General features: G+C 37.8%; 1 protein-coding gene across 1 annotated transcript in view; it reads left to right on the top strand.

Moving 5' to 3' along the window:
- The window catches only part of slo (calcium-activated potassium channel slo), a 1,051,052-nt gene that overhangs the window by 669,632 nt on the left and 355,727 nt on the right, over positions 1 to 25,693 (top strand). The window lies entirely within an intron of this gene.

Raw genomic sequence — 25,693 nt, 5'->3', positions numbered from 1 at the left:
GAGAGTTGGTATTGTAATCATCGTTACTGGTTTACAGTTCCAGTTTCCCAGGTGCAGTTGATATGCCACTTCCACACTCCTCTATTCATAAATGTCATGTTCTTCATGACATCAACCATTGTCCTTCCCCTAATGGCAATGTCAGTCTTAACCATATTCATCCAGCAGGTTCTAGGTATTTCAACCTTGCATTTTCCTTCTACCTCTCTATCTATGTGCACTGGGGCAGTTCCTGTAGGCTCCATCCTCATCACTTGCCTGAACCACTATAGTCTGGATGTGCTAACTCTGTTTAGCAGAGATATCTTAATCCCAGCTTCCTACCTCGCCTCCTAATTTCTAAACTTGTCCATTCTGGTCTTCTGGATAGTGGACCTCAGGAACTTTACATCTAATACCTGCAGTTTTGACAAGTCTCTCTTCATGAGAGTGCATGTTTTGATACCATAGGTCAAGATCAGTATGAAGTACCGTAGCTGTTGAACATTAATTTGGCTTTCTTTGGAATCTTAACATCCCGAAGAAGGATACTAACTTGTTGGTAGAAGAGAGAACTACTTTGCACCCTCTATCAAGCTAGGTGAAAATATCCACACACTCCAGTTGGTGATCTGTCAGTTCGATACTTTGTGGTTGGCCAACACTTTTCATTGCCATCATAGTCTTAGTTTCACTGATCTTGAGCTTGATCTCCAGAAACTTGGCATTCCACTTGTCGAGTATTGCCTACATCTCTTCTTCTGTTTCTCCCCAGTTCATGATGTAATCAGTAAAAGCAACTGCATTGAGTCTCCTGGTTGTTTCCTCAATGCTTTTCATTGTACGAGCTGTTTATTTCCCAAGTGGTGAAGTACTACAAATCAATTCTTTGAGGGGTCGTTTGTATACTGACAAAGTGTTATGTGTCACAGTTTGAAAATTACCTGCATGGGAGCAGCACAAAGTTGGTATGGTGAATATAATAATGGTGTGTGGCCTCTGGAGGTCTTTTGGTGCCTTACAGGCGACTCCCATGTCCGTGAGGGTGGAGCCATACTCTCACGCCCAATCCTGAGTCATCGGAATTAACCAATGAAGAATACAGTCCCTGACACAGCTTGTAATCAAACCCAGGACCTCTTGGGTCAAAGTCCAGCATGTTAACCATTTAGTCACGGAGCTGGGTTAGCATTGTGAATGAATTGGGTCAGTGCTTCTGGACCTAGTGGTGTACATTCAACTCGATACTTCAGGGCCTAGTGGTGTACGTCCAGAACATGTGGTCCTTATTCTGTTTTCTATTTTGGAACATCGGAGACTTTTTTTATATTTCTAAATATGCGTAGTAATATCTATGTTCCCTCTTTCAATAAAAATAAGTAGTTTGATTTTATATAATTTTATTAATGATTAATCTTGTAACCATATTGAAAATTTGTCTGAATGGAATTAAAATATAATAGAAAGGGAATAAATAATAAAATTCCAAAAATATTTAGTCAATGATTTGTAATAGAAAAGTAACAAAATATTCAGTTTGAACAAAGTATTGAAATTTACATGTGATGACAAAAGAATTTACAATAAGATGCAAAAGTTGAAAACTAGAATATCAGTCTGAATTAATTAATAAGGTTTCTGGGTATATACTAAAGGCAATGGGTTGGGGTAAACACTCGAATAAAAGTAGGTTGGTCTTCCGAGCAGAACTCTTCATCTGTGTAAGTGCATAGGTGGCTGTATTCGAGAGGCATACAATTTGCCACAGAGATAGCAGGTACTCCCAAGTGGAGCAGCCACTCTTCTGCTATTTTGCTCTTTTTCTTCTCTACATTTGCTTCGTATTGTTTGCTATTTGCCTACAGTTTTCTTCTAAAAGTAGTGTGCCATAATAAACTAATGATCTCCAGGCTGAACTGTTGAGGGTTAAGGACCCCTAGTTGTTATCAACTTGGCACATCTTCATGTTAGCCATAATTATATCCCTTAAATCATTTCTGCTGATTAAATCTTATCATAAAAAGTTACAAGGGACATGTTTTGCCCATATTAAGGACATCATCAGCCTCAAACTCCATATAATAGGCAAGGGCAATTACACACACAAGTCTCTCCATTAAGCCGGGTTACCAAACAGACTGCTTCAATATAAGGGATGCAGTATTCCTTAGAAATGAGAAGCATTGAACACAAGGTTCATGCGATAGGCAAACTAAGACACACGAGGTGTACGAGGTCACAATCTGTACAGAGCCAATTATACAGGTTCTGACACGAATGACCAACACTCATGTAATCGAAGAATAAATGTAGAGGTACATAAATTCAAAGCACAGGGACCGTACATCAACTAGGCAAATAACTTGCCTGACACATTTACACACACACAACCGTGTGCTCAAAGAACAGCACGCACCAAAGGGTAAATTAAAATAGTCAGATAGGGATACTCATATTTTAAATCTGCTAAAAACCTTCTGATAGATCAGAAAAGCGGTCTCGTTTAGTGTGGAGTCCATCTTGTTTATACTCCTCGATTCCATTGAAAGAAAACAAGGTATAACTATCATTACATCATCACGACAGGAAGCAGGGCCTGGAAATTGAAGATGGCGTAGCACTGCCATCCGACGACAAAACTAGGAAACATTGACTTTTGTAAAGTGACTGAATCAAGCATAAGAAAAACAGATATACGGGTTTGAGTACGAACCAGAACACGAGTAATGAATAATGTGCCATGAAAAATGGCACACAGTCAATCTCCCTGTTGAATGCTTGTTTTGATCTCAAAGGGTTCAGAGAGACATCCATGGAATTTAACTTTGGATTTGGTATTAGTTAGCGTTGCCCTTATTAATGCCAGCAATTACTCATTGACTCCCATTTCTGCAAGTATGTTAAGCAACACATCACAGTCGATGGAGTCGTATGCTTTCCTGAAGTCTACAAATGTCGATACACAGGTTCGACCTCTCAGCATATGATATCTTTTTATGGTTTTTATGTTAAGTATTTGTTCTGCAATTGATCAGCGTTTCCAAAAACCTGCTTGGTATTCCCCGAGTTTGTGTTCAACTTGCTGTTCTAGGATGGATAGTGACAGGATCGTGTTGGCTACTGACAGAAAAGAAATACCACGGTAACTGTTTATATGTCTTATATTTTCTTTCTTGTGTAAAGGGTTGATCAAAACTAGCTTCCAGTCCTCTGATAGTTGTTCTTTATCCCATATGTCTACAATGGTTTGGTGTAGGATATCAATTGCTTCTTCTGAGGCATGTTTCCACAGTTCCGCAATCATGTAGACTTCACCAGGAGCCTTGTTATTTTTCAGTCTTTCTATGTGGCGTTTGATTTCATCGCAATTTGGTGGAGAAGATGGCAGGTTTCGGCTCACTGGTTTGTTTTTGATGGGGTTGGCTGGTTTTTCACAGTTTAGAAGGTCGTTAAAATACTTAGCTAAGATTTTGAAGTTTTCTTCATTTGATGTTGCAAGAGTTCCATTTTTTCTTAGAAAGCAAAGGGAAGGTGCCTTGTATCCTTGTACCTTCTTTTTAAAATTCCTGAAGGATTCACAGGTGGGAAACTACTGTAATCAGCCACCCGAGTATTGGCAGGAAAACCATTTATAGGAAGGGGAGTTACGTACTGGAATAACTTACCAAGGGAGATGTTCAATAAATTTGCAATTTCTTTGCAATCATTTAACAAAAGGCTAGGAAAACAACAGATAGGGAATCTGCCAACTGGGCGACTGCCCTAAATGCAGATCAGTAGTGATTGTTGCAGTGATTGTTGTTGTGTTGAAATGCCTGGCTGCAGCCGGAGAACATCTTGAGGCCCTTGTATTCAGAATGAGCAATTTGCTCCAAGCTAAGCTAAAGCTTCTCAAGGATGATGGCAAAACAAAGACGAGAAGTTAATACCCCAGGTGGCAATTTTTCAAAGAAATTCACAGTTACCGAGACGCGTGCATCCGTTCAGATTCTGTGGGGGGTGGGGGGGGATGCAACATCATGCTCAAGGCGAGTCTTGGAAATCCTGAACAGTCATGAAAGCTTTAACCCATATCTAAGACTTTTTTTTTGGCAACGTTCAACATATTATTATTATTTATTTTATGCCCACATTGGAACACTGAAATCAATTTATATACAGTCAAGTCTTATGAATATTGGTTACAAATTTGGTTGATGTTTCTTCTTTTGTTCCCAGAAATGTTTCATTCTCTATGACCTGGCTGCCCGTTCCTCGTCAGTTATGTTGTACTGTTTGCATGTATAGGTCTTCAGTTTAAAGTCTCGCATCATTATTTCTCAGGATCCTCTTTTCTTCTCTGTTTTCAATTTGTTGAATTGTCAAGTCTAATTCATTTAAATCTTCTTGGACTTCTTTGAACCAGTGATTTTTAGTTTTACTTTTCCAAAAGTAGTTGAATAAATGTTTGAGTATCCTAGTCTCTGGTAGTTGTAAAATGTGACAGAAAAAAGCAACTCTTCTTTTCTGCGTTGTATCTATAATAGACTCACTCTCCTGGTATATAACTTCATTAGGTAGTAATCGCCATTGTCCATCTACTTCATGTTTTTTGTTTAGAATTCTTCTAATGATTCGTCTATCTATATTTTATTTTTTATTTCCATATTTTATGCCCACATTGGAGCACTTAAATCAATACATTTGAGTTAATTTCTTCTTTTTCTTCTCCCAGAACTTTCTCATCCTCTCCGACCTGAAAGCCCTTTGTGTGTCCGATATAGTATATTGTTTCCGTTCAACTGTTCTTATTTTGAGACTTATGTTTTTGTTCTTCAAAATCCTCTTCTCTTTTCTGTCTTCGATTTGTTGCCGAGTTATACCCAAATCTTCCAAATCATCCTGAACTTCTTTGAACCAATTATTATTGATTTCATTTTTCAAAAAATAATTAAATAGTTGTTTCAATATCCTGGTGTCTGGTAATCTTGATATGCAACAGAAAAAGGAAATTCTTCTTTTATGCATTGTAGATATTATTGATTCACATTCACGATAGACAATGTTATTAGGCAACAATCTCCAATGTCCATCAACTTGGTGTTTTTTATTAATAATTGTTCAAAGAATTCTTCTATCAGTTTTCTGTAATTTGTCTGTTGTAGATTTTACATTTAATTTGAATAAAGTTTCACTAGCGTATGTTGCCTCTGGTTTAACTATGGAATTATAGTGTTTCAGCTTTGAGTTTATCGAAAGAGATTTTTTAAAATTTTTTTTATAGGTTGGCCAGGTAAGTCTTCGTGCTTGTTTAAATTTAGTTCTGTATTCTATTGCTTCTTTTTCATTTGTGTTCCATGTTATTATTTCCCCAAGATATTTGAATTTCTGAACAATTTTAATCTCTCTATTACTGTTCAGTTGAATAACTGGTAAATCAACTTTAAAAGTTGGCATCATTTCTGTTTTTTCAAATGAAATTTGTAATCCCATTTTTTTTTTTTTGCTATAATTTCTAGTTGTTCAATTTGAAATTAGCCTCTTCTATTGTATTTGCAAGTAATGCTAAATCGTCTGCAAAAGCAAGGGAGTTGAGTTTAATATTTCTACCGATCTTGATAGTTGGTTGGCATTTCTTGTTCTAATCACGCATAACCTTCTCCAATGCACAATTAAATAACAACGGTGAAAGTCCGTCTCCTTGTCAAAGTCCAGTTCTTATAGTGAATGATTCTGACAATTCACCTCTAAATTTAACTTTTGCCTTTGTATTTTTAAAAGTCATACTAATGAGGTTAACAAGTTTTTGGTGTAAGCCAAATTCTTTAAGGCTTTTTAATAATGATTCACGATAAATACTGTCGTATGCATTATTATTATTATTATTATTATTATTATTATTATTATTATTATTTCAGTTTCTCTATAGAGCTCATCTGGTTTTACCAGAACTGCATCCAGAATATTTTTCCCTCTAGCTGGTTCCATCATATTCTTATTCAGCTGTCCTTCCCAGATGAACATATTTGCCATTTGTTGGTCATGCTTCCTGTCGTTCACATTACCTTCCCAATTGACATTTGGTAAATTGACATCAGCTCTACAGTAGCATTCCTTTCCATATTGTTTCCAGCATAGCTGCCTATTATCTTCAGAGATGAGCCTTATACCTAGAATTTCATGTTTGTCTTTAAATTTTTTGTAGCTTATAAATTCTTCTTTCACGAGAATGAATACTCACCCTCCTACCATTCCTATCCTGTCTCTACAATAAACACTCCAGTCATAGGTAATAAATTTCATATTATTCCATATTGAAGAGCAGTATAATGCGAAACACTCCAGTTCCATGAGAACATTTCTGCATCCATTATATCCTTTCTCAGCCATGATTCAACTATTAAATTATCTGGTATCATCATCATCATCAATGTACCACTCCAGTTGCGCAGGTGTGGTTAACAAGCCTCCTCCACTCCTTTCTGTCCTTCCACTTTTCCTGTTCCATTACGTCCACTTCATCCATTCCAGCTTCTCTAATGTCCTTCCAAATCTGATCCATCCACCTTCTTCTCAGTCTTCCAACTGGTCTCTTTCCCTTAACTTCTCTTTCCAATTTCCTTCTTGCTACCTGTTCCTTTCTCATTCTTTTTACATGTCCAAACCATCTCAGTCTTGCTTTCTGTATGTTCTGTACTAACGGTTCTATATTTAGCTCTTCTCTGATTTTAATATTTTGAATTCTATCTCTTGTCTTTTAAAGCGATGTTCTTAAAAATTTCATTTCTACTGCTTGGATCTTACTGTTTTGTCCATTAGTTACCAGCGTTTCTAGTCCGTATTACAGTTGGTATGAAATACTGTTTATATAATTTTAATTTTCCTCTCTTGGGTACTATGTCATTCCGTAAAAGCTCTCTGACTTGATAAAATATTCTTCCTTTACTTAGTCTGTTATCAATTTTAGGGTTGATTTCATTACTTCCATTAATAATGCTACCGAGATATGTAAACTGTTCTACATTCTCTAACCATTTTGTCTATGTTCACTTGGCTTCTCTTTTTCTCTTTTCCACAGTGCATGACTACAGTTTTCTTTTTACTAGTTACTGTTCCAGGAATTAACCTGGGAGGGGGGGGGGGGGGAGTCCTTGTGGCTTCGGGCAAAAAGGGTGTGAAATGCACTGTTGCCAGACATCTCCAACATAAAATATTGAGTTCAGCAAGAGAATCAAACACTAGCCTCTTTTACTCCATCTCCAGCACGTAACCTACAAGAGGTGTCCCTGTTAAGCTGAGCAACCCATTGGAAGGTTGGGTATCCAACCCCAGTGGGAAAATGGGTCAACGAGCCAACCAGTGCTGAGGGACTGAGGATCCTCAGCTTAAATGTGGAAAGAAATGGGAAACTACCACATTTATTTATTTTTCCCTATTAGTGCATGAAATGATTCTTGCTGTAAAAGATTCCAGAGGTAAAATGTCCCCTCAGTCAGATCTCCAGGAGAGGACTACAATGAGAGAAACTTTTGATCAGGAAGTAAAGCAATATGTTGTTCTGAAGAGGAAAAGTAAGGTAGGAAACAGACTCAGAATAGGAATGTGGAATGTTCTAACACTATTGCAAAGTAGAAAACACGAAAATGTCAATCAAGAAATGATTAGGAACCGTCTGAGTATCCTTGGTATGTCTGAGGTGCATTAGGGTGGAAGTGCTGAAGTTACAAATAGTGATTACCATTTTTACTACTCAGGAGAAGAGAAAGCTGGAACTAATGGAGTAGGATTTCTACTGAAAAACGACCTCAGAGAGAAAGTTTTAAAGTAGATGCAATTGATGGCAGGATAATGATGATTAGATTGCAGGGACAAGGAAAAGATTTGGTGCTAATACAGGTTTATATGCCAACCAGTCAACACCCTGAAGATGAAGTGGAAAAATATGAGATGATAGAAGACACAATTGAGAAGGAGCAAAAGGATGCTTGTGTTGTTATTATTATGGGGGATTGAAATGCTGTGGTTGGAGAAGGTGAGGAAGAGGGAATTGTTGGAAAATATGGACTTGGAGAAAGGAACAATAGAGGACAGACCCTAATTGATTTCCATAAAGAGAACCAGTTAGTGATAGGAAATACTTTTATTTGAACACTACAAAAGATGCAGATATACTTGGACATTTCCACTGAATGATCAAAGATATTAGATTGACTATATCATTATACAAGAGAGGTTCAGAAATGGGATGAAAAATGCAAACTCTTATCTGGGAGCAGACATAAACTCAGATCACAGCCTAGTGGTAGCTGAGTTGGAAGTGAAACTAAAGAGAACCACTAAAGCTGCAGTTAGAGAGAGGCTAAATCTAGGAAAGCTTAAGGAAAAAGAAAACCGTGATGAGATGAAGAGAATTTTTACCGAAACGATGGGACCACTGTAGACTAGATACAGGAAACATAAATAAAGGTTGAATGAAAGAGGCTGCAAAATAAGCTCTTGGCATAAGAGGACGACGAAGAAACAGAAAAGAGTGGGTAACAAAGGAGATGCTGGAGAAAATTGAAGAAAGTGGAAAGCAATTACAAGAAGGTAAAAAGCAGTACAGAAAGCTGAATAATGAGTTAAGGAGAGAAACTGACAGCTAGAGAAAAGTGGTTAAATGAGAAATGTGAGGAGATGGAGAGTTTGGAAAGAGAAGGGAAATATGAACAGATGTATCAAGAAGCAAAGAGGATGGCATTTAAAAGGAAAAGTTGTAGGATAGGAGGAACAATTGAAGGAAGTGATGGAATAATCTCTAATCCAAATGCGACTTTAAAACAATGGAAAGAATATGTAGAGTCTTTGTATGCAACTGAAGATAGGCCACTAGACATACAAATAGAAGAAGAAAGTAAAGTAACTGAAGATGAAAAGGGATGCTCAATACTTGAGGATGAAGTTGCACTTGCTATTAAAGAAATGAGATGAGGAAAAGCATGTGGAATTGATGACCTACCAATAGAAATTGTAAAAGGTTTAGGAAATGAAGGTACGCAAATTTTAACATCACTTTGCAACAGAATATATGAGAGAGGCCAGTGGCCTGAAGATTTTCTAACCACAGTGATGGTCCCTATAGCAAGGAAGAGGGATGCATGTAAGTTTGAAGATCACAGGACCGTAAGTCTGATTTCCCATGCAGCAAAAATACTATTGAGAATCCTGAATCGAAGGTTATATAAAAAATTAGATGAATCGATTAAGAGCAAGTATGGATTTAGAAAGGAAAAAGGTACAAGAGATGCTATTGGGTTACTAAGAACTATTGGAGAAAGATACATTGAACGAGGAAGACTGGTATTTGTGACTTTTATTGACCTGGAAAAGGCTTTTGACAGAATTCAATGGGAGAAGTTGATGGGCATACTGAAGAAGAGTGGAGTAGACGGGAAAGAAAGAAGGCTAATTAAGAACCTTTACATAAACCAAATTGTCCAAATCAGAATAGGACATGATCTGTTGGCAGGGAGCAGAATTGGCAGAGGGGTGAGGCAAGGTTGTTGTCTTTCACCAATGCTGTTTAATATATACCTGGAGGATTTAATTGCAAATTGCTTTCAAGGAAAACAAGGTGTGGCAGTTGGAGGGAAAAAAATGCATTCAAGTTGCAGATGATATGGCAGTTCTAGCAGAAACTGAGAAAATGATGAATGCTATGTTGGAAAAATTGAACAGATTCTGTAAGAAGTCAGGCATGAAAATTAATAGGAAAAAGACCAAAGCAATGATCATGGGGTGAAAGGACTCAACAGCTAAAATAATACTTGCGGGGGGAGGAGATCGAACAAGCGTCTAAATTCAAATATTTGGGAAGCATAATCAGAAGTGATCTTTATTGCTTGGACGAAGTGAAGACTAGAATTGCAATGGCCAAGGAAGCACTTCTGAAACAAAGGACACTGTAGAGTGGGCCTCTAAATAAGGACTTTACGAGGAGGTTAGTGAAGTGTTTTGTGTGGAGTGTGGCGCTTGATAGGGCTGAGACTTGGACATTGAAAAAAGAGGAAGAAAGAAGACTAGAAGCATTTTGAAATGTGAATCTGGCAGAAGATGGAGAAAATCAGCTGGCAGGAAAAAGTAAGGAATGAGGAAGTATTCAAAAGAGTGGGTGAAGGAAAGAGAACGATATTGGAATGCATTCAAAGATGGAAGAAAAATTGGTTAGGCCACTGCTTGTGATGAAATTGTTTAATAACCGAAGCATTGGAAGGGAAGATACAATGAAACTGAAGAGAGGAAGGAAGAGGTTTCAGTTAGTGGACAGTGTAAAGGTGAATAGAAGCTATTAGAAGACAAAGAGAATGGCTGAAGACAGAAGAGTGTGGAAAATTCATGCGAAGACCTGCCAGTAGGCAGACCACCAGTGATGACCATTTCAAACTCCTTCAGATTTTCATTCCAAATGTCCAGTCTCCTTCGTACTTACTTTTCTCCATTTCCCCAAATCACCCCATCATCTGCAAATATCAAAGCATTCACTTCATCACTACTGATACTCTGTTTTACATGTTTTATGATTTCATTCATCAATATAATAAACAATGGCGACAATGCACTTCTTTGCTTGAGACCTTTTTTGTATAAAATGTTTGAGTCACCACTCCCCACTTGTACACTGCTTTTACTCTCATGATACAACATTTTTATCTTGTTAATTAATGATTTTGGTACATTCCTTTTCAGTAGGCTTTCCCATACATGTTTTCTCTTAACTGTATCATAAGCTTTTTCCAAATCAAAAATACGAATATGATTTCCTTGTTCCTTTCCAGATGTTTTTCCATTATCGTTCGCACTGTAAATATCAAGTCTATTAGACATGATACTGTATAGGCTTTTGGGCAACATCAAGTCTATTGTTGATCTATTTGATCTAAAGCCATATTGTTCTTCCTCTGTGTTTCTATTATATATTAAATCCCTCAGTCTGGTAAGTATATGTCTATTAAATTAAATTAAATTACTTAATTCTATTCCTTTCTTTACAAGGAATGGGAGTATACAATGATTAAAAACATTTAAGTCAATGAAACCGAAAACTACGTCTTCTTGCTTCTATCATTCCTTATAAAAAATACATTTAAAAAACACTTGTAATAAAGTATTTTGACTTTGATCTTGATTTTGAAGAGATTACATACACTTTCTGATCAAAAGTATCCAGACACCCTAAAAATCATACATTTGTTATCTTGGGTGCATTGTGCTGCCAGGTACTCCATAGCAGTGACCTCAGTAGTCTTGACATCGTGAGAGAGCAGAATGGGTCGCTCCGCAGAACTCGTGGACTTCGAACGTTGTCGGGTGATTGGGTGTCACTTGTGTCAGAAGTCTGTACGTGAGATTTCCACACTCCTAAACATCCCTAGGTTCACTGTTTCTGATGTGATAGTGAAGTGGAAACGTGAAGGGACACGTACAGCACGAAAGCGTACAGACCGATCTCATCTGTTGACTGACAGAGACCACAAACAGTTGAAGAGGGTTGTAAAGTGTAATAGGCAGGCATCTATCCAGACCATCGAACAGGAATTCCAAACTGTATCAGGATCCACTCCAAGTACTATGACAGTTTGGCGGGAGGTGAGAGAACTTGGGATATCATGGTTGAGCGGCTGCCCATAAGCAACACATCATGCAGATGAATGCCAAACGACGCCTCGCTTGTTGTAAGGAGCGTAAACATTGGACGATTGAACAGTGGAAAAACGTGTGAAGTGACAAATCACGGTACACAATGTGGCGATCCGATTGCAGGGTGTGGGTATGGTGAATGCCCAGTGAACGCCATCTGCCAGCGTGTGTAGTGCCAACACTAAAATTCGGAGACGGTGGTGTTATGGTGTGGTCGAGCTTTTCATGGAGGGAGCCTGCACCCCTTGTTTGCGTGGCACTATCACAGCACAGGCCTAGATTGATGTTTTAAGCACCTTCTTGCTTCCCACTGTTGAAGAGCACTTCAGGGATGGCGATTGCATCTTTCAACACGATCGAGCACCTGTTCATAATGCACGGCCTGTGGTGGAGTGGTTACATGACAATAACATCCCTGTCATGGACTGGCCTGCACAGAGTCCCGACCTGAATCCTATAGAACACCTTTGGGATGTTTTGGAATGCCGAATTCATGCCAGGCCTCACCGACCGACATCGCTACCTCTACTCAGTGCAGCACTCCGTGAAGAATGGGCTGCCATACCCAAAGCAACCTTCCAGCACCTGATAGAACATATGCCTGCGAGAGTGGAAGCTGTCATCGAGGCTAAGGGTGGGCCAACACCATATTGAATTCCAGCATTACCGATGGAGGGCACCACGAACTTGTACATCATGTTCAGCCAGGTGTCCGGATACTTTTGATCACATAGTGTATCTTATGGAAACTTATACATCCCTGGTTGTCAGATGTTATTAAAATGGGGCCTTAAAAATCAGTGTGTAGAATAGGTGGCTTCTCAACTTGAAAAACAGACCATGTATATCCTTGTGAACATTTTTCAGTGGATATACTGTGCATGTAGTTTTTAAGTCTGTAAAAAAGGAAAGAATGCATAAGAAAAAGAAGGCTTACATGAGTGGAAGAACCATCTAATATTGAAGTAAATTGCACTCGCTCACTTTTTTTTTGTTTTGTTTCCCCTCTACAACTGACTCAGATGCTATTGCCTGCCTTGGTACCTGTCGCCATGTGTCTGGTGTGGTATCACAAGCTGTGTTTGCTTGGGAGAGGAGGGGGAGCTGAAGGAGAAGGATGAGAACTGAGAGAGCTATCTTTATCAAATCCAAGCAGATCTAAGTCTGGAATTTTTTTCATACAGAGGATTTCTATTGTCCAAAATTGATCGATGAATATGAACATATTATCCTCAAAATATAGAAATTGAACACAAACAAGAATTCCAACTAAAAACTTATAGAATGACCTTTATACTAATAGGCCATATACCGCAATTCCAAATGACCTCATTAATAATGTAACTACTTTTACATAACCTGGTTTCACAATATTTTTTTAACAATTAAATTTATTAGTCCATGTTAGGATTTTTTTTTTTTTTTTTTGCAAAGACAATTAAGTGCAGAAAATCATTGCCGAAAAGTCGCTTCAGGTAGGTACGCCTACATATTAACAATGTCCCATGGCAACATTAAAAAAACTTACATAACGGTTTTCTTTTGAGTCAATTTATGGTAATGTCTTCTCGTATTGATCCATGGTAGTAGAAATCCTCCAAAAGTTAAAAAGAAAATGTATGATAACTTACATTATCACAGCATCATATTTAGATATAGCTAATCCAGTTGTTCACACAATTTAGCACTCAGTAGAAGATTGGCACACAGCCAGTAAGTTTGAACTCACATGGTAGAGTTAAATAAAGAAGAACGATGACAAGGAATAAAATAAATGGTACACTGAAGTACATAGAAAGTTAAGGCATGGCCTTAATGTTTAGTTAGCTTATCCGGGAGTATCGCACTCCATTCCACAGACTAGCAAAGATGTCTTCTTGGACACATGCGAGTATACTGCCATCTTGGACTGAAGTCACAGAGCAAGTCCCGGTGAAGAAGCAGCTCTCAGTCAAGAAACGAGTTCAGTGCATGCGCATCAGTATTGATTTCCACATTGAACGAATAGCATTCATCTCAGCTTTGATACAATAATTGCAGATCGCACATTTAAATAATTTGAACGGTAGAATGCACCAATTAACACTTAGTAAGTCGCTCACGGAGATTTCCTCCGGGCCGATTACATTTTGCACGATACTGAACTTCCCAGTTGAACTGTGGGTCTCCACATCCCTATACCTTTCTCCTTGTTCATTTGGACTCATCCTGTCAGCATTTCCGCATGATCATGCATCCTGTGTGCGAGTGTGGGATCATTGTTTTGACGAGTGACATCGCCTGGACGTTTCCTCTGTGTGCAATTAAGTAAATTACCTTATATTTTTGTGCATAATTTTTTATTGTGGAGGTCGATGACCTTGTTTAGTTCTTCTAAACTTATTTTAGAAAAATATTTCATATTTCATATGATGTGATCATCGTAGGTAATGGCGAGTCTCACGAATTTAATATCATAAGATCATTCAACATAGTTAAGGTCTACAGTATTCTCCTTTTAGATGAAACAAACTGTGTAAAAATAATCTACTAGAACTCAAAAGGGTTTCTTTTAATTATACCAAAGAATACTGCAAACGAACATGCCAGAACATCATCTCAAAGTACAAAAATGACGCGCATTTTTAACCCCGGAGGTTACCTCCGTGCACGACTAGGAACATAATAATTTTTGCGCTACCAGACAAGGGTTAAACAGACGCACCAAACAATGGACAATAAAACGGAAATTATGTCCTAGTATACAAATCAAATACGTTCCAATAAATAGTGTCACTTATTCATATTACAGAATCTCCCCTCCTGAAGTCAGAACACAGGGGAGATGGTGGATACAAAGTTATACTGTGCAGTTTTTATTTCCAAACAAAAATCTTCATATATTGAACACAGGAACCAGTCCAAAATTTATCAAGTGGAATTAATATGGAGTGGTCTTACTTGGTTGATGAAAATCAGCATCTTCACAATATACCAGTTGATGAATACATTTAGGGTGACCAGAAGGTGATGTTAACGTGGCCATAGTCGCATCACTCGCCACACAGATTGACAGTACATAACGTAGAAGTTTAATCACACCAGCACAGAGTGCAGTAAACAACCATAAGTATTCTACATTCTTGCTCTCTGAATATGGTTGCATAGACAGAAAGTTGCATGAAAATGTCTGCAACAGAAATATGGAGCAGCACAGAACGTGTCCAATAAGACCGAAAATAATTTTGTATGCCGGAATACCCAAACATGCATTAATCGCATAGTGGTATGACATGCCTCATGACTACAGTCACTGGTACAGTCAAAATGAAGCAGAACCCAAAAATGTTCAAAGGAGAATATCATTAATAATTTTGACTCACAAGGTTCGATATCTCTGATGTTTAGTAACACAAATAATTCCTATAAGAATACCACCAATACCAATAAATGACAATATACCTAGTGTATGGATAAGTTACATAATTTTGGACAGGATTTATAAATGTAAATTTAGTAGGAAATACAATTTACATGATCATTAAATAAGTTGATAAAATTTTGGTTATTAAGTGGGCTTATTTTGACTAGAGTGTACTCGTCTAATGCGTTTGGCAACAGGGTCATTAACTAACAATCATAGGATATAAACTTCATGGTTTTGATCCATATTAAATTGTGATCACAATAATAATTATTAAATTAATGTTGTATGGTCCACCTTTTTCAGTATGGTACTATATTATGCAATATTATTGAATTACATTACTAAACTATATTATGGCATTAATTTAATAATTATTATTCTCATTAACTAACAAGGATACTGAAGTTAAGAATTCTAACACCGTAGAAGGACCATGATAACGAGCAGCTAATTTTGCAGAAAATTTATTTATAGCCTTTCTACTAATGTAAGAGTTGATGAAAACAGTGTCACCACCAGATAGATTCGTAGGTACGCTCTGTTCCACATTTTTTGAATCTCCTCTGGATCTGGATTGTCAGGAAGGAGAGAATCAATGTCATACACATTCAAGATGGGGGAAAAGGATGTAAATCCAAGCATTAAAGACATGGGTGTTTGCCCATGTGATTCATGAACAGAAGAATTAAATGCATAATTAAGCCAATGAATGCAGGAATCCCATTTAGATTGCTGGTTATGATGGTATGCAATGAGAGCAGCACGTAAGTTACGGTTAACTCTTTCAGCAAAACTGGGGTTTGGGTAGTAAGGTGTGGTGGTAACATGAGATATAGATAAATCAAAGCAAAATTTCCTAAACAGGTTACAAGCAAAAGATCTAGCATTGTCAGATACAATAAACTTACGAGAACCAAATATAGAAAAGTTTGAATTGGGACAGGATATAGTGGTCTGAGCATCCATCTTTCGCGTCGGGAAAATACATGTAAAACAGGTAAAACCCTCAACACATACAAGTGCGAATCGATTTCCTTCGGAGCTTAAGGGGAAGGCTCAGACATAATCAATGAAAAGTCTCTATAGGTTTAGTAGGGTGAGAAGAGGACAAGAAACAAACACAAGTATTCTTACTGGGTTTACTTATACTGCACAGTCTACAAGCCTTGACCATTTTCCTAATGTGAAAATCCATATTCTTCCAAGTGAAGTGAGTTTGAATCTTGTGGCAAGTTTTAAAAGCACCTAAATCTCCTCCAAGGGGAGAGTCATGGTAATACTTAAATATTTCATTAATTAGGACTTGTGGACACACAATCTTGTATCTATTGTCATTCCTAACCTTGCAACACAGAACATCTATATAAATAAAGTTGTAGGGGGTCCGCTGTCTGTAATTTCTTTTGTTTTGCCAATTTTTCAGATATTTATCCATTTTAGGTCAACTCCCGAATCGGTGGTTTTTACTTTTCGTGTCTGTTTGTCTGTTCCACCATCATGTTGAAACAGCTGGATAGATCTCAACCAAACTTCATATTTAGAGAAAAACTCATCCCAGGGAAGGTTTCCATATGCATATCATTTTAAAATCTTTGAATAGACGGGGAGTTTATAGGAAAACCAGAACGGTATTCCTCCATTTTCTCTTATACTATTGATTTTCTGTAAACTCTGTGGACCGTACGTGAAAAGTCTCTGCATTATAAACAACTTTTGTTATGTTCATAATTTACCTTACTCTTCAAGTGACGGAGAAATTTACTATTTTTCTGCGGATATCATGCTCTGCATTGAGTGACCGACAACGAACCTACAGGTTACCATTGCAATGTGTCTGACTGCTTGCCCGCCGGGAAGTAACGTATTGACATTTTCCTCATCATGCTTTTAAATTTGTGGTTGTTCCTTGGGTAGAAGGCAAGAGAGGCATCAATCGGCCTATCTGGAGGATATTGGCGGAATATCGTTTGAGTTTATAACCGTCCTCGAATAGATTAAATAATAACACCATTAGTCATCTTCTTATCTGTTTACATAAGAATCACTGCGCCTAAATTTATCCTCTGTTACCGCTTTCTTATATCCATAACTCACACCAGCATAATTAATTGAGGGGCATTTGATTTTCCAATACATTCACTGTGCATTTATGTATTTGTCGTTACCTGGCTGTCCTCAGTTATAATCCATTTTCTATTAATTTCAACTTTCTTAACTGTATTATTTTCTTCCTTAATTACTCCGTATGTACATGAGTGCTAGAATCTACTGGATATATTTCCACCAAACTTCATATTTCACCTGTCCTTGGGTAGGTTTTAGGGCAAATATTGTTTCTAAATCCCTGAACTGACTGGGGGTTTATATGAAACCGAAACCGTGATTTCGCACTCCCACAAAATATACACAACCAAACATAATGGAAATCGAGCTGCCTTAATGGAAATTAATTTCTAAACCTTTTTTCTCATTACATCATTTCGATACAAGGATTAATAAGGGAGATATCATTAACGGACTGTTTTTCGGTACAAGTCCCATCGGACTTAACTCGAGCGGGTGCGTGTAAAGCGTTTTTCTTACAACTTGAAAACTACTGAAGATGTTCAAACTTTATATTTAGCATCCACCTGTCCAAAGGTAGGTTTTAAAGATGAATAACATTTCATGTTCCCGGTATGGACTGGCGGTTTATAGGGAACCGAAATGGTGATTTTACTCTTCCACAATATATACAGTACAAAATCCAACCTGACTGGTAATTGACCAAACATGATGGAATTCAATCTCTAAAACTTTATTTTCATGTGCATTTTTTTGTCAGGAGGATTAATAAGGGAGATATCATGAATGGTCAGTTTTGCAGGTTAAGTCCAGCGGACATAGCCCAAAAGGTGTTGCACGTGGAGCAGATTCCTTATCTGTCTATATATGTACCGGGGATACACCTCTATGCCGCACATTTAAATCTTGCACCTTAAAGTACTCCTCTACAGGAGAAACTGTGAACTTGAAACTGGAACGACTTATAAATTTTCTCTGAAGATTACTTACTTACTCCTTGGCGCTACAGCCCCTGTAGGGCCTTGGCCTCCTGGACAATCTCCACCCACTCTTCTCTGTTGACTGCTCTGGTTCTCCATCTTCTAAATCCCATCCGTCTCAAATCTCCCTCCATGCTGTCCAACCATGTGATCCTCGGTCTTCCCCTCATACGACGTCCTTCTAGTTTCCCATCAAAGACTTTCTTTACTCTCCTGTTCTCTGTCATTCTTTCTACACGTCCCAACTATCGCAGTCTACTACTCTTCATTTCCGCTACTATATCTGGTTTATTATACAGCTCTCTGATTTCCTTATTATTTCTGATTCGCCAGAGTCCACCATCCTTTATTGGTCCATAGATTTTCCTAAGTATCTTCCTTTCCCACCTTCGTAGCAACTCCTCATCACCTTGTGCCTCTTTCATCCGTCAGCAGTTCTTCAGCAAGGTATGGCCACTTAACATCTTCTCCTTTGCTTGCTCCACAGTTTAACCCGAGGGAAAGGTTCGAAACTTTATTATGTAACCAACTTCTTAAAATGTAATTCTCCATTCGGCTCATGTAAAAATTTCATAAATCTTTAACAGTAATACGGGGATAGAGAGTGATATACCCTCTCGAGCTTTCCTTCATCTTGGTTTGAGGTACCACATTTGTTTCTTCAATGTATTAAAGTGATTTCCATCCACACTACCTCAGTAGATTGGGATTAGCCCCTGTGTCGTTGGCCAAGTGCCCTATAGGTTTTTAAATTTTTTGTGGAGCTAAATCTTCAACTCCATTCCAGTTTGCTAGGGCCGTTTATTGAACCTGTTCTTTTTTTGGTTCTAGGTTGGGTACTAGATACCTCTGTGTAATAAGATGGCTTTTGTAAATAGTGCCTTGTAAGGCCAGTGATTATTGGATTTTCATACTGTGTTGCCTGGAATAGGCTTGAGAACTGAGAGAGCTTGAGCTCTTTTTCAAGTTTTGTAAAATTAACTCTGGGAGGCCTGATATTGCAATTTTGGGAGCAAGTGCTCCAGGTATTAGGGGATTTCTGCCCTTTGAACAAATTGGTGCTTTTGTAAAGTTGAGCTAGGAGCTCAAAATTGTAAAACTAGGGGCTTGTAGCCCAAGAGTTAAAATTCTGAAATCTTGGATCTTTTTAAGTCTTGTTTCTAAATTGCTATGTCATTGTTTTTTCACTAAGTTGTTTAAATTTTGTTGTTTCAAGAAAATATGACCTTTGTTAAAATTTTAAATTAACTTTGACTTTGTAGTTAGACCCATTCATCCCGCCACCTTCTTTCACCTCTGCTGATCCACGGCTAGCCCCTTAACAATATGGATAAAAATGTAGCGACTGTGTGCCTGTACATTGACTATTTTGGTGAAATTTCCTCACAGCTACACGTTTAAGGGGTAATAATGACCATCTGCATATTTTTTTGGTTTTGTTTCCTGAAAGTTCTAATTTTGACCCTCCTCGCCCAAATTCCAGATTGCGGCATAATCTGCCAGATGTAAAAGAAAATTGAAATTTGACAAAATTATACGTTTTAGCCTGTAACAGACGGAAAACTTCTATGATCTTTAAATTTTTTCACTTTTTATCCCCGAGGAATATCGAAATATGGAGGCAATTTTAATGATAGTGCAGACCTTCGGGAGGTCCAATCTCATAACGGATTGCACAATCTACGTTCTATTTGGAATGATCTGCAACCTTGGTCTTATGACTTTTTGTCGTATCTGTATCCCTTTTACGTTTGATTTTTCTCTATTAATAGATGTTAAGTAAATTTGCACTTTTCACATTTCATACATTAAATCACTTACAGGAAATATAGAATCATTAAACTCTTCATGAAAATTGGCGCACCCAGTAGCCATATGTGAGCCAAATGCTATGTATGTAGCTGTCGCATAATTATCTGAAAAGTAATGCAATGAAAAAAAAATGAAATGTCGTATGGCTTTTAGTGCCAGGATATCCCAGGACGGGTTCGGCTCGCCAGTGCAGGTCTTTCTATTTGACGCCTGTAGGCGACTTGCGCATCGTGGTGGTGGTGGTGGTGGTGGTGGTGGTGGTGGTGGTGGTGGTGGTGGTGGTGATGATGATGATGAAAACACATACATCCAGCCCCCATGCCGTAGGAATTAACCAATTAAGGTTAAAATCCGCGACCCGGCCGGGAATCAAACCCGGGACCCTCTGAACCGAAGGCCCGTTCGCTGACCGTTCAGCCAACAAGTCGGACATTAATGTAATGTGAGATAATCTTAAAAAAAAAAACTTTACCCTGTTCAACGTTTCTAACTCAATCTGACCCAAGAATAGATGAGATATCATATGACCAGCCATTTAGGCCACTAAATCCGGCGTCTTTTGGTACAATCCTTTGTCGATATGTCGTACGTTTAGCAGCAGTTAATCTGTAAATGAAAGTCTGCAATATTGTAAACACACATATACTTTTGTATGTCGATCTATATATATTGACTGATGTCGATTTGTAGAGATCGAGAAACGGTGTGTCTGCTATTGTAATCAGTACTCCTCACACAGACTTTGACTGGCAGTAGGAATGGGGTCCTTCTCCAACTCCTGTGTAACTGGCATTAGTAAGGAAGGCCTACCATTGTAATGAATAGTTCACTTCTTGATTTGACTTGCAGAAGGCAAGGGAGCATGCAGTTTTGTTTAAAACTCCCCTACCCGATTGTATTTGGCAGTAGGCAAGGGTGCCCGCCATTATAAACCAATGTACTCATCTAAAATATGACTACCATTAGGCATAGCGGCCTGCTATTTTGATGGAAACTCACCAACTTGGTGTGACTGGCAGTAAGCTGGCTGGCAGTAGGAAAAGGGGCCTGACATTATAATAACTGCACATTTCAATTTCTACTGATAGTAGGGAAGTTGCCTGTCATTATAATAAAAACTCCTCAACAGTCTGGAAGTAGGAAAGGGGGCTGCCATTGTAATGAAAACTCCCCAAATCGATTGTGACCGCGCAGTAGGTAATGGGGCCAGCAATTATAATGTAAACTTCCCAACTTGATTGTGAATGGAAGTAGGCAAGTGAACCTGCCCTCATATCACAGATCCGTAACAAACACTTTACATTGGAAACAACGTAGGGGGACCTCCCCATGCTGTTTCTCGGATAACGCTAAGAGACATGCAATTTTAAAACAAGGTTATTTCCTGCATGTACAGTATTTACTTCGATATTTGAATACAATGTGGAATATCGTAGCGAAGCATGGGTACATTTGCTAGTTGTTAATAAGTTTATATGGTTTAACATCATTTCCATATTCTAGATTTTTAACAATAGCATTAATTTCAGGATCACTAGATTGCAATTTTGAAACGTCATGGAAGAACAATGGGGAGTCAGTTAAGATAGCGTTAATTTAATTTGATTGTCGCCATAAGACCTATCTGTGTCAGTGCGACATAAAGCAACTAGCAAAAAAAACTTTTAATTTGATTGACATGTAGTATGATTAGGAAGGTTATTAGCATCAAAATCAGAATGGTCAGGTAATTTATCTCCGAACATCCTGCTCAATCCATCAGCTACACCATTTGCAGAACCACGAATGTGGCGAACTTCAAAATTAAAAATAGAGTTATGGATTGCCCAATGAGTTAACTTATACATACACTTAGGTCTATTCAATACCCAACTGAGAGCCATGTTATCAGTTTCAAGAAGAAATTCGGAGTAGTCGACATACAGGCAAAACTTCTCAAGAGCAAAAATAATGGCTATGCATTCCAGCTCGTATACGGAAAACTTTTTCTCATCAGAATTCAAGGTACGTGAGGCATAAGCAATGGGTCTCCTATCCAACTCATCTTCTTAGAGAACAACACCAGCAGTGGCAGAACCAGAAGCATCCGTTTGAATAATGAAAATTTTTGAGAAGTTCACAATTGCCAAAACAGGCGTTGATTAAAAGCAGTTTGCTGAGGTTCCTTCCAGACAAATTTAACATCCTTATACTGAAGGGCATTAAGAGAGGCAGCAATTCAGGCAAAATTAGGAATAAATTTACGAAAAAAATTTGCCATACCAACAAAGCGGGCTATTCCCTTCTGATCCTTGGGTGGGGCAAAATCATAGATGACCTGGGTTCTACTCTGGTCCACAGCTACACCATTAGGTGATAGATGTGCCCTAGGAAAGACATTTGCAGTTGTGCAGATGAAACTTCAGATGGTTTAACAGCGAGACCAGCTTGCTTAAAGCAACGAACAACTTCCTTAATATGAGTGAGATGTTCTTTGAAGGTTTCAGAATACACCACATCATCATCAAGATAATTATACACAAACTTGAATTTAATATCAGATAGTATGGAATCTAGTAGCCTGGTTAGTACAGCTGCGCCCGTGCTAAGGCCGAACAGAATTCTTTCATACTCATAGAAGTTCTAATCTGTGATAAAGGCAGTTATATGTTTACTCTCTTCAGCCAGAGGAATATGGTGAAAAGCTTGATTGAGATCAAACACTGAATAGTACTTAGCACCATAGTAAAATGATAAGCAAGTATGCAAATCAAGCAAGCGGATAGATTGTAAGATAATCTTCTTATTAAGACCTCTGTAATCAAAAACAGGCCAAAAGCCACCTTAAGGCTTAGGAACTAGGAAGATGGGGGAAGCATACGCAGAAGTTGAAGCTCTGATTACTCCTTTCTCAAGCATCTTATCTATAATTTCCCTTAGAACCTTCATGCGCAGAGAAAGACGATACGGAGGTGAGCGAACAGGAATACTCTTGCATTAATTTTATATTCAAGCACATTAGTTACCCCCAGCTTATCAGTAAATACTTCAGGGAATTCATTGTATAATTCATGTGTCTGTTGAGCTTGTTGGCTTATCAAATGATTCAGGTCACAGTTTTCCTCAGCAACTTGTTCATTAGCATCAATAGCACAAAAATGTTTAGTAGAATAAGGAAGACAATTAACCAGTGGGAGGGTATAGTTAGCACAAAATTTAAAGGATAGACAATGGTTATGAGCATCAAGGATTAACCCTACATGAACAACAAGGTCATGACCAAGAATGATATGTGATCACCCCTTATTATTTATTTACATATTTTACGCCCACATTGGAGCACTGAAATCAATACATTTGAGTTAATTTCTTCTTCTCCCAGAACTTTTTCATCCTCTCCGACCTGGAAGCCCTTTGTGTGTCCGATATAGTATATTGTTTCCGTTCAACTGCTTTTAGTTTGAGACTTATGCTTTTGTTCTTCAAAATCCTCTTCTCTTTTCTGTCTTTGATTTGTTGCCGAGTTATACCCAGTTCTTCCAAATCGTCCTGAACTTCTTTGAACCAATTATTATTGATTTTATTCTTCAAAAAGTAATCGAATAGTTGTTTCAATATCCTGGTGTCTGCTAATCTTGATATGTGACAGAAAAAGGAAATTCTTCTTTTACGCATTGTAGATATTATTGATTCACATTCACGATAGACAATGTTGTTAGGCAACAATCTCCACTGTCCATCAACTTGGTGTTTTTTATTAATAATTGTTCTAAGAATTCTTCTCTCAGTTTTCTGTAATTTGTCTGTTGCTACAATAAAATTAAACTTCCAGGTGAAATGATTGATATGAATTTCGACTTTAACAGAACACTTAACATTCAAGATAAAGGCATTATCGGCATGTAATACAGTTGGCATGGGTAGAATGTCAGGAAGTTTACAAATAATTTTATTTTTAAGAAACCAATACCAATTAATAGCAGAGGTAACACTGCCGGAATCCACCAATGCAAATGCAGTTCATTATTGATTTCTATAGGAATAATGGAAATTTTAGTATGTGCACTCCCCGAAATACCCTTGCAGTCAAGAGGACAAACTACATTGTTATCATTGAAATAGTTATCGTCACATTTAACCAAATTATTCACACATTGGCCTCCATCATCAGTAGATTTTTCTAGTCAGATGCGTTGATTAGTGTTACTCTGACTGAAGTAAGTTGACGGATAAGGGTAGTTAGGAACAGGATAAATACAACAACTGCATTTGGGAGTTAGTATGTTACTAGCAGAAGAACTTCTTTTCAATCAATTAATCACTACTGATCTGCATTTAGGGCAGTCGCCCAGGTAGCAGATTCCCTATCTTTTGTTTTCCTAGTCTTTTCTTAAATGATTACAAAGAAATGGGAAATTTATTGAACATCTCCCTTGGTAAGTTATTCCAATCCCTAACTCCCATTCCTATAAACGAATATTTGTCCCAATTTGTTCTCTTGAATTCGAGCTTTATCTAAGACTTGACGAAAACAGTGTCGCCAACAGATAGATTGGTCGGTCTGCGACCTTTATCATACTTCTTTTGCACATCACAGTAGGAAACTACAAGTTCAGCTCTCGCTCTGTCCCACATTTTGTGAATCTCCTCCAGATGTGGATTGTCAGGATGGAGAGAATCACTGTCAAACACATTAGAGATGGGGGGGAAAAGGGAGTAAATCCAACTAGTGGACGTTTGTTTCTTAAATGGTCTGTAGACCCACAAGAATAACATTTTTTAGAAATAGCTCCAAGATTATAGGCATTCAGACCAGATGGCTGTCCCAAAGAAGGACCTTTTGGAGCTGGTTCATTAACTGGCCTACAACTATCACTATGTTTAGCCTCTTCAGCTTTAATACATGCAACCTTAAAATCACTAAAAGATTCAGGACATTTCCAAAAAGATAAGTACGAATGGTACTCGGGCAATATTCCACTCATTATACTATCGACCATAGTTGCCTCATCAATAGATAGTCTAAATACATTGCAATAAAACTTAAGTTCACTGACATAGTTAAAGAGACTTTCAGAATACAACTGGACTCAAAAACAATGTTTTGCCGTTAAATCCTTAAGTGCTCTAAAAGGGATAAATTTTCTTAAGATACCCTTATGAAACTGATCCAATGAAATTTCACCCGAACAAGCCTCCAAATTCTCAGTCTTGAGGATATCAACACTATGCAAAAACAAGGTCCGGAAAACACTAGAAGAGCTCACGTTAAAGCAATGTGCAGTTTCTTTCACCTCCACCAGTAACCTCAAAAAGGAAACTGTATTATCAGTTGAATCTATAGACAACTTGTTAACCCCTTTAAACAATTCATTAACAGGGTTTACATTACTGCATCGTAACATCCCAGGATTATTCACCAGGAATATAGGTTGACCATGAAAAGGTGTTAGTGACTGATTACCCAAGAGAGAACTTGAAAGAGGTTGGTTCAATTCAGTATTAGGTGAAGAATTGGGGTCATTACTAACTTGAGGACCAGAATTAATATTGATATTCCTCAATTTAAGAGTTTGAATGATGACACTCAAATCTGCCAAAATAGTGACAGCCTTAGTTAGTAGAACAGTACATTTATTTAAGGTAGGCCAATCCATTTTCAGTGTAAACAGATACTGGAGAAGATTCGTGTAATGTTACACGAGCGATTTGTTTTAAAGGCTTCTGCTAATTCATTAATTTCATCTAGTACTACATCACTGATAAGTAAAACAGACTTGCCAATCTCTACTTCTAACATTTCAGGCATAGTAATAGG

The sequence above is a fragment of the Anabrus simplex genome, chromosome 8, assembly GCF_040414725.1.
Source record: "Anabrus simplex isolate iqAnaSimp1 chromosome 8, ASM4041472v1, whole genome shotgun sequence".
Lineage (NCBI taxonomy): Eukaryota > Metazoa > Arthropoda > Insecta > Orthoptera > Tettigoniidae > Anabrus > Anabrus simplex.
Note: the sequence above shows the minus strand (reverse complement) of the source record. Positions and strands in the feature narration are given on the sequence as shown.